This window comes from Lissotriton helveticus, chromosome 8, assembly GCF_964261635.1.
Source record: "Lissotriton helveticus chromosome 8, aLisHel1.1, whole genome shotgun sequence".
NCBI classification, from domain to species: Eukaryota; Metazoa; Chordata; class Amphibia; order Caudata; family Salamandridae; genus Lissotriton; species Lissotriton helveticus.
This window is the reverse complement of record NC_136069.1, coordinates 1,127,719,348-1,127,732,892: the sequence shown is the minus strand read 5'-3', so window position 1 is coordinate 1,127,732,892 and position 13,545 is coordinate 1,127,719,348.

Genomic DNA, 13,545 nt, shown 5'->3' with positions numbered 1-13,545 from the left:
ATGGAGCCCATTCCATGGTCTCTCATGTAAGCTGAAACAGACTTATTTACATGCTTCCTCGATTTCTCAATTTGTGGACAAAATTGGTTCGACCACCTCCATTTCTGTCTTTGGCATATATTTGAATATACCAAGGCAGTTTGAGGAAAAAGTGCCATCAATTGGTCAAAGGTGTCTTTTAAAAACATTTCCAGACCTACACCAGTCAAAGTGCCCAAGTCATTTCCTCCACAGTGCACAATTAACAGGTCAGGTTTTGGCAAATGCATAAAGGTTTTCACCAATGGTATCAATTTTTGACATTTTAATCCTCTGTGGCCAATCCACTTAATTTCCACATTTTGTAAATTGAGGTTAGGTAAATTTCTGTTATCAGCATACCTTTGAGCCCAGTAGATGTAACTATGTCCAACAATCCAGACAGAAAACATGGTGAGAGGAGGTTCTGCTGCAGTCAGATGAAGTGTGGCAATGAAATGGCAGTTGAAAAAATAAGAGTTTAAAATGAAAAAAACTGTGGAGTTTCTGTGTTAATGAAGCAGTAGCAGTGATTGGTGGAACTTGATTGCTGAAAACAGAAAGTTAGGGTGCATGGATGAGTTCTTTGAAAGATGTAATTTGAATGGTCAAGAAAAAATCATTTTATGAAAGATTGCACTGGATATGCAGGTGTACTGAGAGTTCAGAGTTCAATTGAAACATTGTTGTGTGAACTTGCAAACATCAGAGGTCTTTCAGGAGGTGGTTGCTATGCAAAAAAGGCAGAAAGGGCAGAGGGGGGAAGGGTGTTGATTTGAAAAAAGTGAGGGAAGAGTTTTGATTGGGTGATATGAGAGATATGTGTGATGAATTACAGCATTTCTGTGGCATTGTTGATTGCAGACTCTGGAGTGCATACCTTTTGCTCTGCTAAAGACAAATTGGTGTGTTTCTGAGACTGTTTTGAAACTCATAAAGTATTTGCTAAGGTGAGAAAAGATTCATTTAATTTAGATAGAGAATAGTATGCTTTAGGGAGAAAATTATGAAGAAAGTTGTGTATTTAAAATGTTGCTTTGTGTCAAGTGTTTTACAAATAGATTTTGTTTCTTTGTGTTACATAGCCATGTTAAAGGTGACGCAAAAATAGTGCAAGGGTCTTACAAAAATGCTTTCATGTGTCTTAGGGTATTTTAACTCACTTCCCCATGAATGTATGAATATAATTGCTTTACAAGATGTGTTTAAAAACGTTTTTTGAAATCAAGTAGGTTTCTTGATATGTATTGCTAGAGTTTCATAGGTTGCTTGGGGCATATTTTCAAGGCTTTTGAGTTCCTTTGATGTAATTTTTCCCATTTTATTTTAAGACATTTCCTTGTGGTGCAAGGTCCTTGTAAATACGCCCCCATGTGTGCTTGGCAAATTTAGATTTTAATTCTTTGAGTTACATAGCCATGTTAAAAGTGACCCATAAATGGTGCAAGGGCTTTAAAAAAACGCTTTCATGTGTCTTAGGGCATTTTAAGTCATTTCCCCTTGAATGTAGGTATATAATTGATTTATATGATGTGTTTAAAAACGTTTTTTGAAATCAATTAGATTTCTGGATATGTACTGCTAGAGCTTCATAGGTTGCTTGGGGCATATTTATAAGGCCTTTGAGTCTCTCTGATGTTATTTTTCTCATTTTAATTTAAGACCTTTCCCTGTGGTGCAAGGTCCTTGTAAATACGCCCCCATCTGTGCTTGGCAAATTTAGATTTAGATTATTTGACTTAAATAGCCATGTTAAAAGTGATCCAAAAATGGTGCAAGGGCTTTAAAAAAACGCTTTCATGTGTCTTAGGGCATTTTAAGTCATTTCCCGATGAATGTAGGTATATAATTGATTTAGATGATGTGTTTTAAAACGTTTTTTGAAATCAATTAGATTTCTGGATATGTACTGCTAGAGCTTCATAGGTTGCTTGGGGCATATTTATAAGGCATTTGAGTCTCTCTGATGTTATTTTTCCCATTTTAATTTAAGACCTTTCCCCGTGGTGCAAGGTCCTTGTAAATATGCCCCCATCTGTGCTTGGCAAATTTAGATTTTAATTCTTTGAGTTACATAGCCATGTTAAAAGTGACCCAAAAATGGTGCAATGGCCTTAAAAAAACGCTTTCATGTGTCTTAGGCCATTTTAAGTCATTTCCCCTTGAATGTAGGTATATAATTGATTTAGATGATGTGTTTAAAAACGATTTTTGAAATCAATTAGGTTTCTTGATATGTAGTGCTAGAGTTTCATAGGTTGCTTGGGGTATATTTAAAAGGCATTTGAGTCCCTTTGATGTTATTTTTCCCATTTTAATTAAAGACATTTCCCCGTGGTGGAAGGTCCTTGTAAATACACCCCCATGTGTGCTTGGCAAATTTAGATTTTGATTCTTTGAGTTAGATAGCCATGTTCCATACAGTGCTCACCTTCTGCGTAGTCTTTGATATGCTAGACTCCATCTGCACATGAGATACGTAAGCAAAGGAAACACAGGTGATGTGATTGTGAAATGAGGAAAATAAATTCCACATTTTTCAATTACATCACCTGTGTTTCCTAAGTTTATGAATGACATTGTGCAGATGAGGTGTAGGCCTGTCCACGGACACAGAAGAGGTCTGGCCTTTGTTCAAGAGTGAAGTGGACATGACTTACTTCATTGGTAGGCCTTCACATGTATTATCTCCTCTGTACTCTTCAACAAGCGTAAATTTCATCTGCAACCCTGAGTAGGCCTCACCTCAAACAAACCTCTGGATAGGCCACACCTTATCGTCATCCTGAATCAATCATTTAAAATGTTAGGGACAGATTTATGATAGGTGTATGCCTCTTTTGTGCCACTGTGCGTCACTTTTGTGACGCAGCGGCGGTGCAAAAGATTTGCTATGTGGCAACATGTTTACAACTTGATGCATCTAGGCAGATGTGTCATGCTGTAAAGTCCCGTGCCACATGAAATTGATGCAGCAGTGATGCAAAAGATGCACCATGTTGCAAGACAGGCCTCACTTCATCTCCAACAAGATAAGAAGCTGAATCTTCTGTAAATGTCAAAATTGTTGTATACAGTGCTCAACTTCTGTGTACTCTTTGATATGCTAGACTCCATCTGCACTATGAGATACCTAAGCAAAGGAAACACAGGTGATGTGATTGTGAAATGAGGAAAAGAAACTCCACATTTTTCAATTACATCACCTGTGCTTCCTAACTTTACGAATGACATTGTGCAGATGAGCTTTAGGCCTGTCCACAGACACAGAAGAGGTCTGGCCTTTGTTCAAGAGTGAAGTGGACATGACTTACTTCATTGGTAGGCCTGCACATGTATTATCTCCTCTGTATTCTTCAACAAGCCTAAATTTCATCTGCAACCCTGAGTAGGCCTCACCTCAAACAAACCTCTGGATAGGCCACACCTTATCGTCATCCTGAATCAATCATTTAAAATGTTAGGGACAGATTTATGATAGGTGTGTGCCTCTTTTGCGCCGCTGTGCGTCACTTTTGTGACGCAGCGGTGGTGCAAAAGATTTGCTATGTTGTGACATATTTACAACTTGATGCATCTAGGCAGATGTGTCATGCTGTAAAGTCCTGTGCCACATGAAACCAATGCAGCAGTGATGCAAAAGATGCACCATGTTGCAAGACAGGCCTCACTTCATCTCCAACAACATACCGTCCGTTTAAACTGTAAACATTTAGGAATGTGTAGGGGGCATGGAGAAGCTGAATCTTCTGTAAATGTCAAAATTATTGTATACAGTGCTCAACTTCTGTGTACTCTTTGATATGCTAGACTCCATCTGCACAATGAGATACCTAAGCAAAGGAAACACAGGTGATGTGATTGTGAAATGAGGAAAAGAAATTCCACATTTTTCAATTACATCACCTGTGTTTGCTAACTTTACGAATCACATTGTGCAGATGAGGTTTAGGCCTGTCCACGGACACAGAAGAGGTCTGGCCTTTGTTCAAGAGTGAAGTGGACATGACTCACTTCATTGGTAGGCCTGCACATGTATTATCTCCTCTGTATTCTTCAACAAGCCTAAATTTCATCTGCAACCCTGAGTAGGCCTCACCTCAAACAAACCTCTGGATAGGCCACACCTTATCGTCATCCTGAATCAATCATTTAAAATGTTAGGGGCAGATTTATGATAGCCGTGTGCCTCTTTTGCGCCGCTGTGCATCACCTTTGTGACGTAGCGGCGGCGCAAAAGATGCGCTATGTTGCGACATATTTACAACTTGATGCATCTAGGCAGATGTGTCATACTGTAAAGTCCTGTGCCACATGAAACCTGCGTCAGGTTTCATATAGACGTTTTGTTGCAGGGTGGGCATTCATTTGCATGAAAGCCCTGTAAAACTAACACAGTGAAATTTAGAAGATTTCACTGAGTCAGCTTTATAGCATTGCTGAATCAAATCCTTACGCCTGTTTGAAACAGGCATAAGGAGTGATGCACCATGCAATGTGTGGCTTCCTCCTGTGCATTGCAGTAGACATGTCGCGCTTACGACGTGATTCCTGCAATGTGCTGCTTTTGCGGCACAGATGCGTCACGCATCTGTGCTGTTTTTGCTCAATGGTGCTCCACATTGTAAATGCGGCACATCATGGGTGGCAGAGCAGCGGTGCACGTTAACTGGTGCATCCCCGGGGATGCGCCAGTTAACATAAATCTGCCCCTTTACATTTAAGTATGAGCAGGGTAAAAAGAGTCGGTGAGGCTTATCCAAGGTTAAGAAGAGATTAGTCCTGTTCACTGAAAACTTGGACATAGGCCTCACCTCCTCAGCATCGCTGGACATGGCTAAATAATAATTGCAAAATGTTACTCTTGTTAAACAATTTTAATATTATAGTCTCTGAGATTTATCTCTTACTCTGCAACATCTTATTGTTGTTCTCTTTCTTTAAAGATAACGACAACATCAACCATGAGTGATAATGAGCAATCAGTTGATCTCGATCTTATCATTGAACTTATCATTGAAACGTCAGTGGAAGTAGATCCCTTGGATGATTTAAATCCTGAGGATGATGAAGAACATGATGAGGATGTCTTTAATAAAATAGTCAAATATGCTCATAAAATTAGTTCAGATTCACATATAAAACAGCACAGGTCAAATGTAGAAGCATTCAATTTCTTTGCTACTATTTGTGAATACTAAATTTGCCAATGCACTAAAAATTATTCTATGTAAAAATGACAAGTAGTGTTTTAAATTTTTGATGACTGTTATTGATTTACTGTTTGCTAATAGTGGTTAATAACATTTTTTATTATATTTTACCACAGATTCAACTGCAGATCATTTCAAAATTAAAGAATGCCTTCGAAGGACAGAAGGCGAAAGGCTACCAAACATCAAAGACAGCAGCTTAATAAATTGTTGCAGCAGACCTCTACAATAAAAACTCGTCAAGTCACCAAGAAAGGTCCGGGTAAGATAACAAAATCATTCATAAGAAACATTTGTAGAAAAAAAAGTAGTACTACAGAAAATGTTTTAGTCCAGAAAAAGAGAAGCAATTTAAACAGAAAGGGAAGGCCAATCAAAAATGTTACTGCTAGAGCAGGAGATAACTCTGTGCATGGTAGTAGAAGGAAAAATCAGTTTAGGGACATTCGTAGACGAATGTTCCGCAACAGGATAATTGGCAATTTGTTAAAAAATATTAAGAAAGGTCAGCAGAAAGTGGTTTTTTATAAGAGAAAAAAAAAATTGAGAAAGTTATTGATCAGGCATTTGAAATTAAGCGAAAGTTATTTATTTTGATAATCAATAGAATTAGGAAGCTAAACAAGGCAATTTATGATTTCAAAAGAAATAGTAGATGGAAGAGAACAGTTAATCGTAGTAATTTTTGTGAAGTTTTTTCAGGAGAATGGATGCATAGTTCAAGTTGTGAGGCATTTTTTAATGAGGAGAGTTATTTCCAGGATAATGATTTGGTGCATGCAGTTGACACCAGTGGTCGAGCTTATGAGGTAAAAGATGGTTGTCCAGTTGAAAAAGAAAAAATTGTGACAACAGAGGCAGAAGAGGTGTTAGGTAATGAGGTTTTAGGAAGACGTCCTAAGGGACCTGTGTACACCTGGAAGTATAGTAGTATTTGCAGTGTGCGACAGGATTCCATCAATTCGCTTTGTGATTTTGTACGGACATTTAATAAGAAAAGTTTGAAGCAGAAAATGATGTTGTTGCAAGAATTAGATCCTTGCAGAGTGAGAGAAGTGACAGGTTTGCATGGTCATTCACTGGCTTGTCTTTCCAGGAGAGTATGCCAGAGTGTTTTTCATCATTTCAGGATGCTAGCAGTGCATCATAATAAAGTGAGGAAATTAGTTAGAATGTTGTATTATGCTAAGAGTCCAGCAGTTATGCTTAAACAATTATGCACTGCTCTTTTGCATGGTTCTGAAATAGATGTGAAGAATATTTGTGAAGAAATTGAGTTTTGTTACTTTGGAAGTAAAGAGGAGAATGTTGAAATTGACCCAGAAGAAGAGGGTAATGTGGAAGATAGTGTACAGGTTTCCAGTACAGATAATTTTCAGAAGGAAATTGCCACGTTTCAGGTGAAATCAAGTGAGAGGCCTAATTTCACATGTGTGTGTTGTCGACGCACTTATTATAAGATTCAGACTTAGGGGTCGATTAGGATGGCGGTTTTTCCGCATCCTCCGGGCCGGCGGAAGTGTCCGCCGGCCTGGAGGATGCGGAAAAACCGCGGCGGAGACTCCAAAGACCCACCGCCAAATTAGGATGGCTGGTGGGTCTGATAATCTGTCCGCCGCTTTTCCGCCGCGGTCGGAAGGCGACCGCGGCGGAAAAGCACTAACATGTCTGGCGGTGTCTATCAGACACCGCCAGGCATATTAGGATGTCTGAAAATATATGCTTTTCCGCGGCGACTTTACCGCCGTGGAAAAGCATACGGACCTTCACTTCGGGGGCCCGTTGCGGGCCCCCTGGGTGAAGGTGGGGTGGGGGGTGCACATGGGGGGTACCTATGGTACCCCCCTGCATTTGCGTGCACAATGCAGCAGGCACCGCGCGGTGCCTGCCGCTTTGTGCACGCAAATGCTGTGCATGGATTTTTTACATTGCGGCGGATGCAGCTTGAAGCTGCACCCGCCGCAATGTTAGAGATGGAGGATGTGACCGCCACACTGGCGGTCACATCCTAATTTGATCGGAGGGAACGCCGCAGCCCATGCGGACGTTCCCTCCTCCTCAGGGGTCGCGGACGGACTCAAGTCCGTCCGCGATCCTAATCGACCCCTAAGTTAGTGGATTTATAGGAGAAAAGTGAAAGGCAAAATAATAGTGAATGGAAGGATTTCGCAACTTACTTGATGGTAGAAAATTGTTTTGATTTGGGATTGGATCAACGTGTGTGTACTTATTGTTGTAACAAATTAAATCAAAACCGGATGCCTGCTAGAGCGGTTCATAATATTCTGGAATTGGTTGAGATTCCTTCTGAATTGAAGGATTTAAATACTTATGAATCTATTTTGATTCAAAGTATCCATCCCTTTCAGGCTATTGTAAGAATGGAACCAAAGACAGGGAAATTGCCTCCATCAGATTTACAGAGAGGATTAAAGGGAAGAGTTGTTTATTTGCCTCTAGATTTGAAGAAAAACATTAATACAATTGGAGTAGAAAAAGTGGAAGAGGAACCTCTGGTTATCTTAGTTAATGGGGTTCCGACAAAGAGTAAGAAAATATGGCAAGATTTAGTGGATGTTAGGAAAGTCAAAAAGGCAACATTGTATTTGAAAAAAAACAATAAGTACTATAAGAATGTATATGTTGCAGAAGAGGAAGTAAGTGAAGAAGAGGATAGTGATTTGTGTGCTGGTCAAATTGAGAAAGTAGAACCCTCTAAAAGTGAAGAAATATATGAACATTATAGTGTTCATCCTTTGCATTCCAAGGAAGTCATGGGGAATGCTATTGAGTTGTTTCAAATGAAACAAGCCAAAGGGAGTCCCATTAGTGTTTGGGAGGAAAGTTTAGAAGCTCAGTGTTTCCCACAGCTATTTCCAACAGGTCAAGGAGGAAGATATGATGAGCGAACTCATCAAATTCCTGCTTCTGAATACCGGACTTTACGATTGTATGCAGGAGATCCTAGGTTTCGACAATGCATTCCCTATTTGTTTCATCTCCTGTTTGAAAGCGATCTGTCTGGACTGTCATATGCAGTGAATCACATCTTTAAAAGTGGTATACAGATGCAAAACATCTCGGCAAGTGACTTTATGGATAAAGTCAATGTGCAAGACAGTATTTTGGATTCTCACCTGATTAATCTCATGGCGTGTCAGCGTGGTACTAATGAGTACTGGTACCGTCGTCATGGTGATTTAAAATGTATGCTGAGGAACTTAGGAACTCCCACATGGTTCCTCACTCTCAGCTGTGCCGAGTATGGCTGGGAAGACTTACTTGAATTTCTACGAGAGGCAAATGGAAACATTGAAAATATCGAATTCAAGACACCCGGAGAACTGTGCTCTTTGGATCCAATGAATGTATGCAGGTACTTCAATCATAGATTTGAAGCTATGATGTCTTTCATCATGAACAAGAAAAATCCACCTCTTGGAGAGGTGTTGGATTTCTTCTGGAGAAAGGAGTACCAAGCAAGAGGTGCTCCTCATATACATATGCTGCTGTGGATCAAGGATGCACCTAAATTTGGAACAGATCCAGAAGACTTAGTGATGAGTTTCATAGAACAGTATTCTACATGTGCTGTTCCAAATGCAAAGGAGGACAAAAGCCTAAGAGAACAAGTTCTACGCTTCCAAAGCCATCGTTGTGGAAAGTACTGTCGTCGTAAATTCAGAAACAAGGACAAGTTCTACACCAAATGTCGTTTCGCCTTTCCACGACCGGTGATTTCTAAAGGAAGAGTGAACAGTTTGATGTCTTTGCTGCGACATAATGTGATGAAGAAATCACCTAAAAACACATACAATTTGAAAAGGAACGAAGAGTCCAAGTACATCAACGACTACAACCCAGTGATTTTGTCCATGTGGAATGCTAACATGGATATACAGTTCGTGGCTGATAACTGTATGGCTGTGGCTCGGTATGTGACATCTTACATCACCAAAAAAGAAAAGACAGAATTGAAGGATATGTGGGAGGACATTTCCCATGAAAAGAGCCTCAGTAAGAAGTTGTACAGTTTCAGTCTGTAGATGTTGTCACATCGAGAAATCAGAGCTTACGAATGTTCTGACCGGTTGTCTTCAGCGAGTCTCTATGCCAAATCCAGGAGTATAGTTTGGGCGAGTCTTGGTCTTGCTGCAACGCGTAATCGAGTTCTGAAACCTGTGCGGGAAATTGAGTATTTGGCGGAAAAGGAGCCAAACAGTACCGATATTTTGAAGACCAACATGTTGGATACATATTATCCAAATAGAAGCAGTCACCTCGAGAATGTTTGTCTGTATGAGGTTCTACAAAATTACATATTCAAGAGGAACATCAAAGAAGATATTGGTAAAGGAGTGTATGCTGTAATTGGAAGTGAGGGATGTCTCATCAAGCAAAGAAAATGCCACTTGGTAAACCATCGAAAATTGAGTGGCGAATCTCCTGAAAAAAAAGAGTTTTTCTATTTAGCACTTTTGCAACTTTTCAAGCCTTGGCGTGCAGAAGAGGAACTGCTTGGAGATTTCCTCTGTTACGAAGACTCTTTCAATGCCGCCAAGGAGACCATAGAATGTCCTGTTTTTCTCAAATATCTAGAAATGTTGAATGCGGAAATCGAGCAGGAAGCAACGATTGCAGCCGAGATTGCTAGAGACAGTTCTCAGGACAGTCAGAGTTCTGTTTCATTGAGTCAGGATCCACTAGGAGGACCAGTTATCGAAAATGAAGCTGCCACTGTCATGATTGAAGTGGAAAGAGCCATGGCACATGCTCAGAAGGATGCGGTTAACTTAGAAGACTTGGAAAGACAACTCAACGTTTAGCAGAGGAAAATATATGACGAAGTTACCAACCAAATTGATCATGGATTAAGTCATGAGAAGAAAGAGTGCTCATGTACGTCGTTGAAGCCTGTCCGACTGTACGTGAGTGGAGAAGCGGGAACTGGAAAAAGTTTCCTCATTAAAGCAATTTCATGTTATTTGCAGAAAAGGACTGAGTCATCGCTGTCTTGTGTTGTCACCGCTCCAACTGGACTGGCAGCACATAACATTAAAGGTATTACTTTGCATCGTCTACTGATGCTGCCAGTGGAGCATGATAACAAATTACAATACCACAAGTTATCTGGAGATGCTTGTTGTGAAGTTTCAAGAGTCTTGAAGAAAATGAAACTTCTTATCATTGACGAAGTAAGCATGGTTTCCAATGTCATGCTTGCCTTTGTGCATTTGAGAATGCAAGAAGTTCTCAAAACAGAGTATGATGTGTTATTTGGTGGCAAACACATCATTGTTTTCGGTGATCTTCTGCAGCTGACACCAGTGAAAGGACAACCTGTGTTCAAAATGCTCACGCATGAAGATACCAGGAAGTGCCTAGGGAGCATTGGCAACGTTAATATATGGTTAAACTTCAATTATGGTGAACTGCGTGAAAATATGCGTCAGGCGAAGGATGAAGATTACAAGAATATTCTACAAGATGTTAGAATCGGAAAAGTGACCGAGCATGGGAAAGAAGCTTTACATGCACGATTACTGTCAAATTTGTATCCAGAACAAGACGTTGTGCCTGACAATATTTTTCAGAAAATTACTGAGAAGAAATCTGGAATATGTTTGATGCCAACTCTTGCAGAATGTGCCATCTTCAACAACAAAATGTTGTATTTAGAAAACCAAGAGATTGTGAAACTGGAAGCTATTGACAGAGTAGAGAATATGGGATCAACAATTATTTTGTCTGAGAATTTGAAATCAAAATTGGATTCATTAGAGAAGAGTATATCTAAAACTGCAGGTTTTGAAAAGACTCTGAATGTGTGCTTGAATTGCCGTATAATTTTAAGAAGGAATTTACATGTTGAAAGAGGTCTGGTAAATGGATCAATGGGTAATGTTGTTGATTTTGTGAAATACAGAAATAGGGATGGAATTGAATTTTTAAAAATTAAATTTGATGGCATTGAGGAAGTACAGCTAATTGGTCGTTGCTCTGCTAGGTTTTTGCTTGTGAAAGACTTATATGTTCGCCGTAAGCAGTTTCCTGTTTGCTTGGCATATGCGGTGACAATCCATAAATCGCAAGGTTTAAGTGTAGACAGTGCATTGGTGAATATTGGCAGTTCTGTGTTCAAGGAGGGTATGGCATATGTGGCATTGTCACGAGTCAGAACTTTATCGGGATTGTACTTGATTGAGTGTGATGTCACAAACATTTGTGCGGATCTAGATTGTGTTAAGGAATACAATAGGTTAAGAAGAGAGTATGCGCCACATTTGCCTCAATATCCTTTGTTTGAGAAACGTGTGGTAGGCCGGAAACGAAGAAATGTGACCAATAGTAGGGAGGTTGTAGCAAAAAGACGAAAAGTCGATGAACCAGAAATTATAAGCAGAAAGAAAAAGGATTTTGTTGAAGATGTTGTTGGTTTTCAATTTGAAAACAGTTCTGGTGTCAACTGCTATGCTAATGTAGTGGTTAATGTTTTGTTTTCTCTAGAAACTTTAAAACAAGAGATTGTGGTCAATTCGGATCAGAGATTTTGCAGTTTGTTGAATTCTGTGTTAGAGAAATGTAGCACTGATAGAACAAAAATAGAAAGTGTGTCTGAAATTCGAAATCTGTTAGACAGATGTTCAGGTCAAACACAATTCTCTCAAAATATTCAGCAAGATTGTCAGGAGTTTTTAATGTATATGCTTGATGTATTGCATGATGAAGGTGTAGATGTAGATCACCTGTTTGGGCTTTCTTATCAATGGCAGCATGACTGCGAGAACTGTAGGGTATCAAGTACTACTAGTGTAGACTCAGAAAAATTTATATATTTAACTTTGCCAGACAGTAAATCAGTGTCCTTTAATAAGCTAGTAAAAGCAGCTGATCACAACATGGAGTGTAGCCAATGTAAGTCTGAAATGTTGTCAACATTATTTATACGAACATATGGCCAGTATGTCATTTTAATGTTCCAACGATGTAGGCCTGATGGAACAAAGTTGAGAACTTTAATTAAAAATTTTGTGGCTTCGCAGTTGTCAATATCAGGAAGGACTTTTGTAACTGCAGCAATTATATATCATGACGGTCCTTCAATAACATCAGGACATTACATAGCTTATTTAAAGTCTAGAAATGGCTGGTCATTCTTCAATGATTCTGTTTTAACTTTCAAAAAAAAATTGCCTTTTGACCTTAAAAATTCTTACCTGGTGTTTTTAAAACCAAAATTTTAGGGAAGGAATCTCAGGATTTGCTCTGAGGAATTTCAAGAGGTTCTAATGGCTCCTACACAATTTGGCCTTGAGGATAAGTGTAGTACAGAGTCAAAAGTTATTTTTGAGTTTTAAATAGTTCCTGGAAAAAAAGAAGGTTTTCTTACAGAAAGTGGTGGGCATGGATTAGTTAAAGGACAACAGAGTATTTCCCAAAGCAAACGGTGTTCTTACCATAACACTTGACGTCATGGAAAAATAACTGCACTTTGAATGAGTTCAGAAAAACTGTTTCTTTTTATAAGCTAATTCAAGCAGCCAATCAAAACATGGAGTAGAGGTAATGTAAGTCTGCAATGCTGTCTAGATTATTTGACCAAACTTTTGGTTATAATGTCATTTTAAAATTCCAACTATATAAACCTGATGAAAGTAAGTCTTCAACTTTAATTACAAATGTTGTGGCTACACAGTCGTTTATTTTAGGAAGAACATTTTTAACTGCAGCTATTATATGACATGATGGTCCTTTGACAAGATCCGCTTATTACACAGCTTATTGAAAATGTAAAAAAAGCTGCTGTTTTGTAAATGATTCCTATTTGACTACGATACAATGTTGCCTTTTTACTTAAAAATATTCTTACTTTCTGTTTTCAGAAAAGAGAATTTAGGGTAGGTAACTGGCCTATAATGATTCTAGGGGTTGATATAATTTTATCTACTGTTTTAAATTGCTTTGTGATTAAAAGTGATGTAGAGAATTAAATAATTGTAGTAGTCATAGAGGTAGTGTAAGTCTGCTTCATAGTAAGCAGTATCAGTGTCATAGGAAATGTGGAACATGAGTGAGCAAGAAGGGTGAGATATTACTAGTACAGGATTGTGAAAGTGATCTTGAACGTTTTCTTTCTGAAAGTTGCGGAAATACAAAATGACGGGATTTGCTTAGAAGAATTCCAAGAGTTATAAATGGCTCTTACACGATTTGGCCTTGTGGAAAAGTGCGGTAGAGAGCGAGAAGTCATTTATTGTATGTAACATATTTGTCAAAACGATGGAGTTTTTCTTTCAGAAAGTGGCGGGCTGAA